Source organism: Oncorhynchus masou, unplaced genomic scaffold (assembly GCF_036934945.1).
Source record: "Oncorhynchus masou masou isolate Uvic2021 unplaced genomic scaffold, UVic_Omas_1.1 unplaced_scaffold_1160, whole genome shotgun sequence".
NCBI classification, from domain to species: Eukaryota; Metazoa; Chordata; class Actinopteri; order Salmoniformes; family Salmonidae; genus Oncorhynchus; species Oncorhynchus masou.
In genome coordinates this window covers 69,173-84,405 of record NW_027001357.1, presented here as the reverse complement: position 1 = coordinate 84,405, position 15,233 = coordinate 69,173, and the positions used below count along the sequence as shown (strand labels likewise).

General features: G+C 49.0%; 1 pseudogene; it reads right to left on the bottom strand.

Annotated features, from left to right (window-relative positions):
• Nucleotides 1-3,866: 3,866 nt before the first annotated feature.
• On the bottom strand, nt 3,867-14,981 carry LOC135529399 (5-hydroxytryptamine receptor 1D-like; annotated as a pseudogene).
• Nucleotides 14,982-15,233: the final 252 nt, after the last annotated feature.

Sequence of the window (15,233 nt, the reverse complement as noted above, 5' to 3'; positions counted from 1 at the left end):
CCTGACCCTAATGGTCAACTATCTAGGGAAGGGCATGTCCACAGGAACAATGGGTCCACAGGATCCCTAATCAGCCCTGACCCTAGTGGTCGACTATCTAGGGAAGGGCATGTCCACAGGAACAATGGGGATCCCTAATCAGCCCTGACCCTAATGGTCGACTATCTAGGGAAGGGCATGTCCACAGGAACAATGGGATCCCTAATCAGCCCTGACCCTAGTGGTCAACTATCTAGGGAAGGGCATGTCCACAGGAACAATGGGATCCCTAATCAGCCCTGACCCTAGTGGTCGACTATCTAGGGAAGGGCATGTCCACAGGAACAATGGGGATCCCTAATCAGCCCTGACCCTAATGGTCGACTATCTAGGGAAGGGCATGTCCACAGGAACAATGGGATCCCTAATCAGCCCTGACCCTAGTGGTCGACTATCTAGGGAAGGGCATGTCCACAGGAACAATGGGATCCCTAATCAGCCCTGACCCTAATGGTCGACTATCTAGGGAAGGGCATGTCCACAGGAACAATGGGATCCCTAATCAGCCCTGACCCTAATGATCGACTATCTAGGGAAGGGCATGTCCACAGGAACAATGGGATCCCTAATCAGCCCTGACCCTAATGATCGACTATCTAGGGAAGGGCATGTCCACAGGAACCCTAATGATGGGGAAGGGCATCCCAATGGGATCCCTAATCAGCCCTGACCCTAATGGTCGACTATCTAGGGAAGGGCATGTCCACAGGAACAATGGGATCCCTAATCAGCCCTGGCCCTAATGGTCGACTATCTAGGGAAGGGCATGTCCACAGGAACAATGGGATCCCTAATCAGCCCTGACCCTAGTGGTCGACTATCTAGGGAGGGGCATGTCCACAGGAACAAGGGGATCCCTAAACTATCGGCAAATGATCTGTCTATAAAATTCCCAGCTGCGCCTGAATCTACGAGGCCTTATGCTGGGAATGTGGGGGTGGGGGGGGGGGGAATCAGGAAAATTAATCAACAAAAACATGTGAGCAACAGGGGGCTCTGGGTGAGCCTGGTGCCGACTCACCTGGGGTGACACGATAGTGCCCTGCCTGCTGCCTCGACTCCTAGAGGAACCTCCCCAGCACCGACCAACAGTGTGCCCTCTGCGGCCACAGATGGTGCTTGGAACGGCCCCTCCTCCGGTCGCCCGAAGTGCAGCACCTCCCAGCTTCATGGGCGTTGCAGCGGTGGTGCTGGGGAATGTAACCAACAGACCCCGATCTGGACGTCCGCGGCTGGCCAGCAGGTTATCCAACCGGATGGACATGTCCACCAGCTGGTCAAAGGTGAGTGTGGTTTCCCTGCAGGCCAACTCCCTACGGACGTCCTCACGCAAACTACAATGGTAGTGATCGATCAGGGCCCTGTCGTTCCATCCAGTGCTGGCGGCCAGGGTCAGAAAGTCCAACGCAAACTCCTGTGCGCTCCTTGTCTCCTGCCTAAGGTGAAAAAGCTGTGAACTCCTCAAATTGGTCCAACACCACTTCTCCTTCCCCCCAAACGGCATTGGCCCACTCCAGGGCTTTCCCTGAGATGCAGGAGATAAGGGCGGACACGCTCTCACGGCCCGAGGGAGTCGGGTGAATGGTTGCTAAGTAAAGCTCCAGCTGGAGTAGGACCCCCTGATATCCCGAAGCCGTCTCATCATAGTCCCTCGGAAGAGCGAGCCAGATCCCACTGGGACCAGGTGAAGGAGGGGTGGGTAGTGGTGCCATTGGTGGTGTCGGCGGAGGAGCTGGCGGCACTCCTCTTCTCTCCCAGCGATCCATCGTCTGCAGGACGCGATCCATGTTGGTGGCGGGATGTTGCAGCATGGCCGCATGCTGCTGGACTCGCTCCTCGACCCTTAATACGGGGTTGTCTGCTCCTGCTGACTCCATATCCTCAACTGTTGCGGGATTCTGTCAGAATGGTGGGTGTAGCTGGTGTATGCAGTCAGGCGCAGGAGAGCAGAGAACTGGGAGCAACGTAACTTTACTCAGAATAATGAATGGTGCAAGGTAAAACACTACACTTTCCCAAACACAAACACACGAACATCAACTTTTACGCACGGGCAAAAAACAGCACCTGTCAAAATAACCAGTCACCAACATTACAGAACATGACATAAAACAATCCCGCACAACACCATGGGGGAAAGAGAGGGTTAAATACAGTGGGGCAAAAAAGTATTTAGTCCACCAGCTGGTCAAAGGTGAGTGTGGTTTCCCTGCAGGCCAACTCCCTACGGACATCCTCACGCAAACTACAATGGTAGTGATTTTCTGGATTTTTTTCCCTCATTTGGTCTGTCATAGTTGAAGTGTACCTATGATGAAAATTATAGGCCTCTCTCATCTTTTTAAGTGGGAGAACTTGCACAATTGGTGGCTGACCAAATACTTTTTTGCCCCACTGTACATGAACAATAATTAGGGGAATGAAAAACAGGTGTGTAGAAACAAAGACAAAACAAACGGAAAATGAAAAGTGGATCGGCGATGGCTAGTAGACCGGCAACGCCTACCTCCGAGCACCGCCCGAACAAGGAGAGGAACCCATTTTGGCTGAAGTCGTGCGACGCCTACCTCTGAGCACCGCCCGAACAAGGAGAGGAACCCACTTCGGCTGAAGTCGTGACATAGACAGTATAACGGATTTAATTTACAAAGGAACTAGACAGTATAACAGATGTAATTTACAAAGGAACTAGACAGTATAACAGATTTAATTTACACGCAGCTGCTTGTCAAGAAGCCACACTCATGTTAGAAGTTCAGCTCCCTGAAACAATTATTTTCAAATAAAAAACTAATTTAACCAAAAAAAGGGGAATTTCTATCATCCTAATGAAGGTGTAGATTAAAATCTCACATTCTGGTGTTTCTAATGAAGGTGTGGATTACATCTCACATTCTAGTGTTCTTAATGGAGGTGTAGATTACATCTCACATTCCAGTGTTCCTAATAAAGGTGTAGATTACATCTCACATTCCAATGTTTCTAATAAAGGTGTAGATTACATCTCACATTCCAATGTTTCTAATGGAGGTATAGATTACATCTCACATTCCAGTGTTCCTAATGAAGGTGTAGATTACATCTCACATTCCAGTGTTCCTAATAAAGGTGTAGATTACATCTCACATTCCAATGTTTCTAATAAAGGTGTAGATTACATCTCACATTCCAATGTTTCTAATGGAGGTATAGATTACATCTCACATTCCAGTGTTCCTAATGAATGTGTAGATTACATCTCACATTCCAGTGTTTCTAATGAAGGTGTAGATTACATCTCACATTCCAATGTTTCTAATGGAGGTGTAGATTACATCTCACATTCCAGTGTTTCTAATGAAGGTGTAGATTACATCTCACATTCCAGTGTTTCTAATGAAGGTGTAGATTACATCTCACATTCCAGTGTTTCTAATGGAGGTATAGATCACATCTCACATTCCAGTGTTTCTAATAAAGGTGTAGATTACATCTCACATTCCACTATTCAAACTTGTAAACAAGACTGTATAGGATTTCTGTTAATCAGACTCTGTGCAGCCAATCGCAATGTCTGCTATAGGTATAATGCCGGGAGCCACTTGTGGATTTGACAGCTCTAACGCAGTTCTTTCTGCCTCTGACACCATCAAAACAACTGCTATGCTGATGTCGGCTGAAGCGGATCTGATTGAATCGAGCCGTTAGTCTTCTGTTTTACCCCACGTCCTCTGAGGTTGGAGCGCAGGGTAAATCATAGTACTGCACTCCTGGAGACGTTTCATTCGGGGTTAAGTGCCTTGATCAACGACAGATGGATGGTTCATAAAGATCTTAATCCGCTCCGACTAGCATACATCATGCTCTACCCTCACTGTGATCTGTCCATAGAAGAAGGTTGCCTGTCTGTCTCTGGTGGCTGCAGAGCACGGCAGACTGCTGCCCTCTGCTGTCCTGGTGGGGACCTGCAGGCACTCCAACCTCCTGTTTGAACTCCTCTCCCCGCCTCCTCCAACTGAGTCCTGCCACAGGGGGCAGGAGGAGGTGGAGGAAGAGGCGGAGCTACCGGGGCGGAACACACCACACACACGCTCCCTGGAGCTGTCCGAGAAGTTGGAGTCGACTGTGAAGATGGAAGAGCAGTAGGCCCGTCTCAGCCCCTCTCCTACAGGTGGGTTGTGGATGTTAGACCCAGGTCCAGAACATACTAGGCCAGGATGGGGCGGGGATGGACGGAAGTCAGAGTACATGGGTCACATGGTTCACTGCTCCTCCCCCTCTCCCTCCCCCTGGTCTCGCCTCCCCCACTCCCCACCACGTTCCCCCCAAGACGCACTCTGATCTTCTGCTTCAGGCACCGCAGAGCCCCTGGAACCTCTGACTGAGCAGAGCATACAGCAGAGGATTGATGTCTGAGTTCAACAGAACCAACCAATAGGAGAAGGTAACCGCTGAGGGCGGAACTAAGGAGGACTTACACGATAGGGCGGTCTCCGTGGCCTGGACCAGCGCAACGCCTATATATGGAGTCCAACACAGGAAGAAGGCGGCGATAACCAGGAAGAGACGTACAACCCCGTGGTGATGGAGGTGATTGGAGTTGGAGTTCTGGTGGGGCGGATGGGGGTGGCCATGGGGGGCGTGTTGGGCCAGGAAGGAGAACAGTCTCCGGGATGCAGCTTTGGAGCTGCAGGTAGAGTCTGGGTGGTTGGAGGTCTGTGGAGCTCCAGCAGTATGATCTGACCCTGAAGGAACCTCGTCCCCAACCTCTCCATGGGTCTCCGATACAAACCGCCCACTCAGATGATACACCAGCCTGGAGGTGGAAGGACCGTGGGCACCTTGACACCTCGGACTAGTCCGCTCAGAAGTACTCTCGGTCGGGAAGGAGGAGCTCGGCATTCCAGTGTTTCTCTGGAGCTGGTCCTCCAGGTTGTGGATCCTCCTGGCGTGGCTCCGGGCTACACGGACGATGATGACGTAGCAGAAGAGGATTACTGCAGCAGGCATGAGGAAGGACAGGGCAGCCATGAAGGCTGTGTAGCTGGGACTGCTCTTCCAGTTCACCGCACAGCTGAAATAATAGTACATGGTGATAGTTTACATTAGTCACCTTGTTACTGTAACATGTCCTGGAAGTACTGCACAGTGTAACAAGTATTGGAAATGATCACTGTTACGCAACACTGTAAGAATGAGTAATAGCAATTATTGATACATTGTACTCACGGAAAATATTAAACATTAATAAGGGCAATGCAGGCTTTTATCTAAAGCAAACATACATTTTAGTGCTGACATTCCATACATTTTGAGATCATACATTGTTAGTATATTTGACCCCAGCGGGAATGGAACCTACACCAACCTGTACATGGGAGCCATGTAGGACACAGTGCTCCAGCCCAGCAGAGGAGGACAGCTGGTGACCAGGGCCTGGAGCCAGATCCACAGCACCACAGCACACTTCCTCCATAGGGTACAGTGGGAACTGGAATAATAATCAAAATAACTAGAAAAGTTCAATTTTCTGAAGGAAATGTCTGTGCTTGATTTAACTGTTTCTAATCTAGATCTATAGTCTAATGAGATGTCCTAGGTTTAGATCGGATTGGTCTATAGTCTAATGAGATGTCCTAGGTTTAGATCGGATTGGTCTATAGTCTAATGAGATGTCCTAGGTTTAGATCGGATTGGTCTATAGTCTAATGAGATGTCCTAGGTTTAGATCGGATTGGTCTATAGTCTAATGAGATGTCCTAGGTTTAGATCGGATTGGTCTATAGTCTAATGAGATGTCCTAGGTTTAGATCTGATTGTTCTATAGTCTAATGAGATGTTCTAGGTTTAAATCTGATTGGTCTAGATCTATAGTCAAATGAGATGTCCTTGGTTAAAAACAGATTGGTCTAGATCTATAGTCTAATGAGATGTCCTAGGTCAAAAACTGATTGGTCTAGATCTATAGTCTAATGAGATGTCCTAGGTTTAGATCTAATTGGTCTAGATCTATAGTCTAATGAGATGTCCTAGGTTTAGATCTGATTGGTCTAGATCTATAGTCTACTGAGATGTCCTAGGTTTAGATCTGATTGGTCTAGATCTATAGTCTAATGAGATGTCCTAGGTTTAGATCTGATTGGTCTAGATCTATAGTCTAATGAGATGTCCTAGGTTTAGATCTGATTGGTCTAGATCTATAGTCTAATGAGATGTCCTAGGTTTAGATCTGATTGGTCTAGATCTATAGTCTAATGAGATGTCCTAGGTTTAGATCTGATTGGTCTAGGTCTATAGTCTAATGAGATGTCCTAGGTTTAGATCTGATTGGTCTAGATCTATAGTCTAATGAGATGTCCTAGGTTTAGATCTGATTGGTCTAGAGCTATAGTCTAATGAGATGTCCTAGGTTTAGATTGGATTGGTCTAGATCTATAGTCTAATGAGATGTCCTAGGTTTAGATCTGATTGGTCTAGATCTATAGTCTAATGAGATGTCCTAGGTTTAGATCTGATTGGTCTAGATCTTCAGTTAGTAGTACTTTGCCTTCAGAAAGTATTCACACCCCCTGGGATTACTTTCTGAAGGCATTGTATCATTTGTCTAGATCTATTTTAGTTGGTTCAAATGTATAGTCTTGTAGTTAGTCAGGATCATTGAATTACCTGTAGCGCAGACAGTCCATGATAGAGTGGTAGCGGTCCAGGGCGATGGCTGCCAGGGTCAGGACTGAGGCTGTACAGTAGACTGAGGAGGTGTACCCCACATACAGACACAGGTCCTAGCAGACAGAAGGTAGGGAGAAACAGATGAACCAGTCCATTCACTGTTATGGGGCACATTTCTCACACACAGACAATCAAATAAACGTTTGAAAGACTCACTAGTGTTATGGAAGGGGCAGCCACTGACAACCCTGTTCCAGGAGAGCGACCCACCTGACAACCCTGCTCCAGGAGAGCGACCCACCTGACAACCCTGCTCCAGGAGAGCGACCCACCTGACAACCCTGCTCCAGGAGAGTTACCCGCCTGACAACCCTGCTCCAGGAGAGTTACCCACCTGACAACCCTGCTCCAGGAGAGTTACCCACCTGACAACCCTGCTCCAGGAGAGTTACCCGCCTGACAACCCTGCTCCAGGAGAGTTACCCGCCTGACAACCCTGCTCCAGGAGAGTTACCCACCTGACAACCCTGCTCCAGGAGAGTTACCCGCCTGACAACCCTGCTCCAGGAGAGTTACCCGCCTGACAACCCTGCTCCAGGAGAGTTACCCACCTGACAACCCTGCTCCAGGAGAGCGACCCACCTGACAACCCTGCTCCTGGAGAGTTACCCACCTGACAACCCTGCTCCAAGAGAGTTACCCATCTGACAACCCTGCTCCAGGAGAGTTACCCACCTGACAACCCTGCTCCAGGAGAGTTACCCACCTGACAACCCTGCTCCAGGAGAGTTACCCACCTGACATCCCTGCTCCAGGAGAGTTACCCACCTGACATCCCTGCTCCAGGAGAGTTACCCACCTGACAACCCTGCTCCAGGAGAGTTACCCACCTGACAACCCTGCTCCAGGAGAGTTACCCACCTGACAAACCTGCTCCAGGAGAGTTACCCACCTGACAACCCTGCTCCAGGAGAGTTACCCGCCTGACAACCCTGCTCCAGGAGAGTTACCCGCCTGACAACCCTGCTCCAGGAGAGTTACCCACCTGACAACCCTGCTCCAGGAGAGCGACCCACCTGACAACCCTGCTCCTGGAGAGTTACCCACCTGACAACCCTGCTCCAAGAGAGTTACCCACCTGACAACCCTGCTCCAGGAGAGTTACCCACCTGACAACCCTGCTCCAGGAGAGTTACCCACCTGACATCCCTGCTCCAGGAGAGTTACCCACCTGACAACCCTGCTCCAGGAGAGTTACCCACCTGACAACCCTGCTCCAGGAGAGTTACCCACCTGACAACCCTGCTCCAGGAGAGTTACCCACCTGACAACCCTGCTCCAGGAGAGTTACCCACCTGACAACCCTGCTCCAGGAGAGTTACCCACCTGACAACCCTGCTCCAGGAGAGTTACCCACCTGACAACCCTGCTCCAGGAGAGTTACCCACAAGACATCCCTGCTCCAGGAGAGTTACCCACCTGACAACCCTGCTCCAGGAGAGTTACCCACCTGACAACCCTGCTCCAGGAGAGTTACCCACCTGACAACCCTGCTCCAGGAGAGTTACCCACCTGACAACCCTGCTCCAGGAGAGTTACCCACCTGACAACCCTGCTCCAGGAGAGTTACCCACCTGACAACCCTGCTCCAGGAGAGTTACCCGCCTGACAACCCTGCTCCAGGAGAGTTACCTGCCTGACAACCCTGCTCCAGGAGTGTTACCCACCTGACAACCCTGCTCCAGGAGAGTTACCCGCCTGACAACCCTGCTCCAGGAGAGTTACCCGCCTGACAACCCTGCTCCAGGAGAGTTACCCACCTGACAACCCTGCTCCAGGAGAGCGACCCACCTGACAACCCTGCTCCTGGAGAGTTACCCACCTGACAACCCTGCTCCAAGAGAGTTACCCACATGACAACCCTGCTCCAGGAGAGTTACCCACCTGACAACCCTGCTCCAGGAGAGTTACCCACCTGACATCCCTGCTCCAGGAGAGTTACCCACCTGACAACCCTGCTCCAGGAGAGTTACCCACCTGACAACCCTGCTCCAGGAGAGTTACCCACCTGACAACCCTGCTCCAGGAGAGTTACCCACCTGACAACCCTGCTCCAGGAGAGTTACCCACCTGACAACCCTGCTCCAGGAGAGTTACCCACCTGACAACCCTGCTCCAGGAGAGTTACCCACCTGACAACCCTGCTCCAGGAGAGTTACCCACCTGACAACCCTGCTCCAGGAGAGTTACCCACAAGACATCCCTGCTCCAGGAGAGTTACCCACCTGACAACCCTGCTCCAGGAGAGTTACCCACCTGACAACCCTGCTCCAGGAGAGTTACCCACCTGACAACCCTGCTCCAGGAGAGTTACCCACCTGACAACCCTGCTCCAGGAGAGTTACCCACCTGACAACCCTGCTCCAGGAGAGTTACCCACCTGACAACCCTGCTCCAGGAGAGTTACCCGCCTGACAACCCTGCTCCAGGAGAGTTACCTGCCTGACAACCCTGCTCCAGGAGTGTTACCCACCTGACAACCCTGCTCCAGGAGAGTTACCCGCCTGACAACCCTGCTCCAGGAGAGTTACCCGCCTGACAACCCTGCTCCAGGAGAGTTACCCACCTGACAACCCTGCTCCAGGAGAGCGACCCACCTGACAACCCTGCTCCTGGAGAGTTACCCACCTGACAACCCTGCTCCAAGAGAGTTACCCACCTGACAACCCTGCTCCAGGAGAGTTACCCACCTGACAACCCTGCTCCAGGAGAGTTACCCACCTGACATCCCTGCTCCAGGAGGTTACCCACCTGACAACCCTGCTCCAGGAGAGTTACCCACCTGACAACCCTGCTCCAGGAGAGTTACCCACCTGACAACCCTGCTCCAGGAGAGTTACCCACCTGACAACCCTGCTCCAGGAGAGTTACCCACCTGACAACCCTGCTCCAGGAGAGTTACCCACCTGACATCCCTGCTCCAGGAGAGTTACCCACCTGACAACCCTGCTCCAGGAGAGTTACCCACAAAACATCCCTGCTCCAGGAGAGTTACCCACCTGACAACCCTGCTCCAGGAGAGTTACCCACCTGACAACCCTGCTCCAGGAGAGTTACCCACCTGACAACCCTGCTCCAGGAGAGTTACCCACCTGACAACCCTGCTCCAGGAGAGTTACCCACCTGACAACCCTGCTCCAAGAGAGTTACCCACCTGACAACCCTGCTCCAGGAGAGTTACCCACCTGACAACCCTGCTCCAGGAGAGTTACCCACAAGACATCCCTGCTCCAGGAGAGTTACCCACCTGACAACCCTGCTCCAGGAGAGTTACCCACCTGACAACCCTGCTCCAGGAGAGTTACCCACCTGACAACCCTGCTCCAGGAGAGTTACCCACCTGACAACCCTGCTCCAGGAGAGTTACCCACCTGACATCCCTGCTCCAGGAGAGTTACCCACCTGACAACCCTGCTCCTGGAGAGTTACCCACCTGACAACCCTGTAGCTCTCCATTAGGAGGGTTGGCCTCCACTGGGTTATGGTACACCCCTGGGTTGTGGTCCACCCCTGGGTTATGGTTCACCTCTGGGTTATGGTACACCCCTGGGTTATGTAACACCCCTGGGTTATGCTACACCCCTGGGTTATGGTACACCCCTGGGTTATGGTCCACCCCTGGGTTGTGGTCCACTCCTGGGTTATGGTTCACCTCTGGGTTATGGTACACCCCTGGGTTATGTAACACCCCTGGGTTATGGTACACCCCTGGGTTATGTAACACCCCTGGGTTATGCTATACACCCCTGGGTTATGGTACACCCCTGGGTTGTGGTCCACCCCTGGGTTATGGTACACCCCTGGGTTATGGTACACCCCTGGGTTATGGTACACCCCTGGGTTATGTAACACCCCTGGGTTATGGTACACCCCTGGGTTATGTAACACCCCTGGGTTATGCTATACACCCCTGGGTTATGGTACACCCCTGGGTTGTGGTCCACCCCTGGGTTATGGTACACCCCTGGGTTGTGGTCCACCCCTGGGTTATGCTACACCCCTGGGTTATGGTACACCCCTGGGTTATGGTCCACCCCTGGGTTGTGGTCCACTCCTGGGTTATGGTTCACCTCTGGGTTATGGTACACCCCTGGGTTATGGTACACCCCTGGGTTATGGTACACCCCTGGGTTATGGTACACCCCTGGGTTGTGGTCCACCCCTGGGTTGTGGTCCACCCCTGGGTTATGTAACACCCCTGGGTTATGCTACACCCCTGGGTTATGGTACACCCCTGGGTTGTGGTCCACCCCTGGGTTATGGTACACCCCTGGGTTATGGTACACCCCTGGGTTATGGTACACCCCTGGGTTATGGTTCACCTCTGGGTTGTGGTCCACCCCTGGGTTATGGTACACCCCTGGGTTATGGTACCTACAGATTAACTATATGACTGCTTAGAGGCACTATAACATCAATGACACTCACACACACTCTCACACACACAGATGAATAGAAGCCCCAGATCAGCCTTACAGTACAGTCGACCCATCCGTTGTTCATGATGGAGAGAGCTATGAAGGGCATGACTCCAACCCCAACCAACAGGTCACTGATGGCCAGGTTCATAATGAGCACTGATGTCACGCAGTGGAAGGTCTTGGTGGCCGCCACTATCACAATCACCAGGATGTTACCTACAGACACACACACATAATATGACAGCATTAGAGTCACATGGATCTTTGCCGTCCATTAAAGGGGCCTATCTGCAGTTGCTATAGTCATTTTTGGATGTATAAATTAACAGTGTGGACTCGAGTCACATTACCTGGACTCGAGTTTGACTCCAGTCAGAAATGTGATGATTTGAGGCTAGACTTTGAGCCTCAAGACTAGGACTTGACTTGAGACTGATGAAGTGACATTATCTGGCCAGGTTTTGTAACATTTTGTCACTTATTTTGTGCCACAGAGTCTTAGCGGAATTCTCTCCACACAGCCAGACACTGTAGCTTGCAAAACACGTGCAAGAGATTGGGTAGTGAAACGCACACTTGGCCCTCTGATTGGACCAGCAAACTGCCAGTCAACAGAGGTCGGATGAGCTGGTGGTTTTTAAAGTTGGGGTGGGTCACAGAAGGTTTTTGGGGGTCAGCGTGTGAAACTGAATGGATTTATTTGTATTTTTCTATGGTTTTAATAGGCTATATAGGTATAGCCTACCATTTGTATATTTTATGTGTATAACTAAGCCTATTCGATCTGGTCACCAACATAGGCCTAAGGCATTACACCAAACTCCTTTCTCAGAAACACAACATGGCAAAGATGTGTGTATTGACTGTTGACCAATGACCAGTCTGCAGCATCAGCCGCCCAGCACTTATCCAGATAAGTGACCAAAAATCACTTGTTTCATCCTCTCCGGTTTTTCCTGGTAAAAACAGAGTAGCCTACGTTGATATTATCTATATACAGCTCAGAAATCTGTTACAGAGGATCTTTGCCAGAACAACAGGCTACCAGGCAATTTCATGAGAACATTTTCATATTTCAGTGAGGCCTAGTTTGGGTGAGTTAATTAGGCTATATATACAGTACCTCAGTTCTACGTATTGGCTATATGTCATAAGACAGCTGTAACATCACACTGCCTTCAATACTTATGGGATGAAGATGTTAGTGAGGAAGAGAAAGGCTACAGACAGACCCTGCTTTCCGACCTCCACTGACTGTAGCGAATGCAGAACCTCCGCTGCATACAGTAGAGTAGCTTCCAGCCTTGTAACGCTTAGAACACACCCACAGACAATGGCATTTTGGAACACCAGAATTACATTCATTTCCAATGAAACGCTGCGTTTGCTTCGCAGCATTGCGTTGCAGATGTAGTTGCAGTGCGTTCGGTGTAGTGCATTTCGAACATATGTGTCAAACTGTATGCGTTAATTGCTTGACAGAAATGGTAGGCAGCAGGTGAACGTTGAACTGTTGTTGCTTACATATCCAGATGAGGCATCATACCATTTTGCGCCAAAACCCTGTCGGTGTGTTCGAAGCGTTATGATGCTGCTTGCTCTGGACTCGAGAGAAGTGACATGATATCCCTAATTGATATTGACATAAATGACATTCAGCTCAAAATGCAGGTGTAAAACGCAATTTATTTCTGTATCTTGTGTTTTGAAAATACATAAACGTTTATGGCTGTATGAATTCTTATTTGTATGGCAATGACAGGATTCATCTACTCAGATTGTGGTCGCGTGTGCATGTGCGTGCGCGGGAGTTCGCGAGGGTTGAACACTCCTTTATGGCGCACTCCGGTCAAAACGTTTAGGTTTGTTGATTTGCTGTACAACTACAGGATCGGGTGCAGGCAAAACGTCAAATTGTAGCGAGAGAGAGGATTGCCATAAATAAATATTTACAGATCCAAAATAATATTAACTGTTTACTTTACAAGCTCACCAGCATTGGGCATCAAGCAACACAATCACTAGCATAGGCCTACTGGTCTTTTGCTATGTCGAAATGGATTCAAATGGATCATTTACTTATGAAGCTTGCATTTAGAATTTGATGTTCAAATTCATTATTACATCATCAAAATGTGTTGTAGACAAAATAATGAAAAGAGCTGTCAGGTAGCCTCAATAAATAGACACATATTTGTAGTTGAAGTCATTGCATGTATCGATGTTTTATTTTACTTGACTTGAGACTTGACTTGCTCTTACAATGCACGACTTGGACTTGACTCCAGACTCGACCAGTTCTATTTGTGACTGGACTTGAGACATGGACCTCATGACTTACGACTTGCTTGTGACTCGAATAATAGTGATTCAGTCCCACCTCTGTAAATGAAAGATACCGGTAACTGCCAAAATAAAGGAAACCAACATAAAGCATCTTCATAGGGCGCTGGGACACCACGCGCCATCAGCACAGCTTGACATAGATTCTACAATTGTTTGGAACTTTATTGGAGGGTTGAAACACCACTCTTCCACGAGAAATGCCATAATGTGGTGTTTTGTTGTTGATGATCCAACTGGGCATTTTTTATACATGACCCTAAGCATGATGGGATGATAATTGCTTAATGAACTCAGGAACCACTCCTGGGTTGAAGCACCTGCTTTTAATATACACTTTGTATCCCCTCATTTACTCAAGTGTTTCCTTTATTTTGGCAGTTATCTGTATGTATCCATTGATTCTTGAGGAATATAACGTAGGCCTCATGAGCTTAGTTCAACTGTCGTACCTCATCAGAACCCAAAATATAAACTTGTTTTACACCAATGTTTGTAAACAAAGTAAATGTAAAGACACTATATAGCCTCAACATGGTTAAAACTATATTTTGGATCTCCTAGATGGTCAGTCCTTGCATCCATAGCTACGTCCATGAATTTGAGAGTGGTTATATTTCTTCAGCCCCAACTGTCAGCTTTGTAGAGGAACGGGGGCAGGGAAAACGCTTGGTTGTTGTTTCAACTGCTGATTGCCGCTTTAATTTATACAGCAAGTTTCAGAGTAGGCTTACTGTAGAGGTTTCAAAGCATTTTTCTAAGAAAAGCCATTGCTACAAATTCCATTTAAAGAATAAGGCAACATCAAAAACAATATTTCGATGCTTGTGGTGCTTTAATCACAAACATGGCCAGTGTCTTTCTAAAAGAAAGCACATCACACAGAGACATCTGCCAACAGTGTATAGCAGCACCCAGCGGGGATTTGTACAGCATTCATCACGCCAGCGTTTCCCTTTGATTATTTTACACAGGCATAAAGGCTCTCCAAATCAGTGTTCAGAGCATCTTTAATCAGTGTTCAGGGTCTTTTTAATCAGGGTTTAGGACCTCTTAAACCCCACATTTCTAATTAAAACCATTATAGGAGCCCAATGTATTGAAGGCAGAGGGGAACATAGTGGGCGTCTACTGCTACAATGAAGATAACGCATATAAACTGGAAGTCAGTGAAAACTGAAAAGTGATTCACTTTTTCTAAATGATGAAGTATATTTTCATGAGCTTTATGAAAATAAAAGGTTTTCCTTGCAGTTGCGCATCTGCGTTATGATGACACACACCTGTAACTGCGCCGAGACACATCAACACCATCAGGACCTCCAGAACCAGTTTAGTTCGGGGGGACAAGTTGAGCCGAGCCTCCGCCATCGATGTCGCATTCCGGACTGAAATCCGCATCTCATCTGGGAAAGGGGCACTTGTATCCAGCCAAGCGCCACCTAGCTGCTCCATAGCCTACTCTCCTTTTTTGATGCTATTTAGCCTAGTTTAAACTTTTTGTTTATACTGGTTGGAAATAGTTTTGGCCGCCAAATATCCATAGGCTATTAATTCTACACAGGGTAAACGACATACATTTTAGTCATCTTGTAAATACGTTTCCTTCTCATTATCCATAATTGCTATCCTCTACCAGTCTAATGTCTCCGCCGCACCGCTCAGTTGTTCGTTCACCTGCGCAACGTTATTCTTGGTCAAAGTTGGGCGTGGCGCACCGCA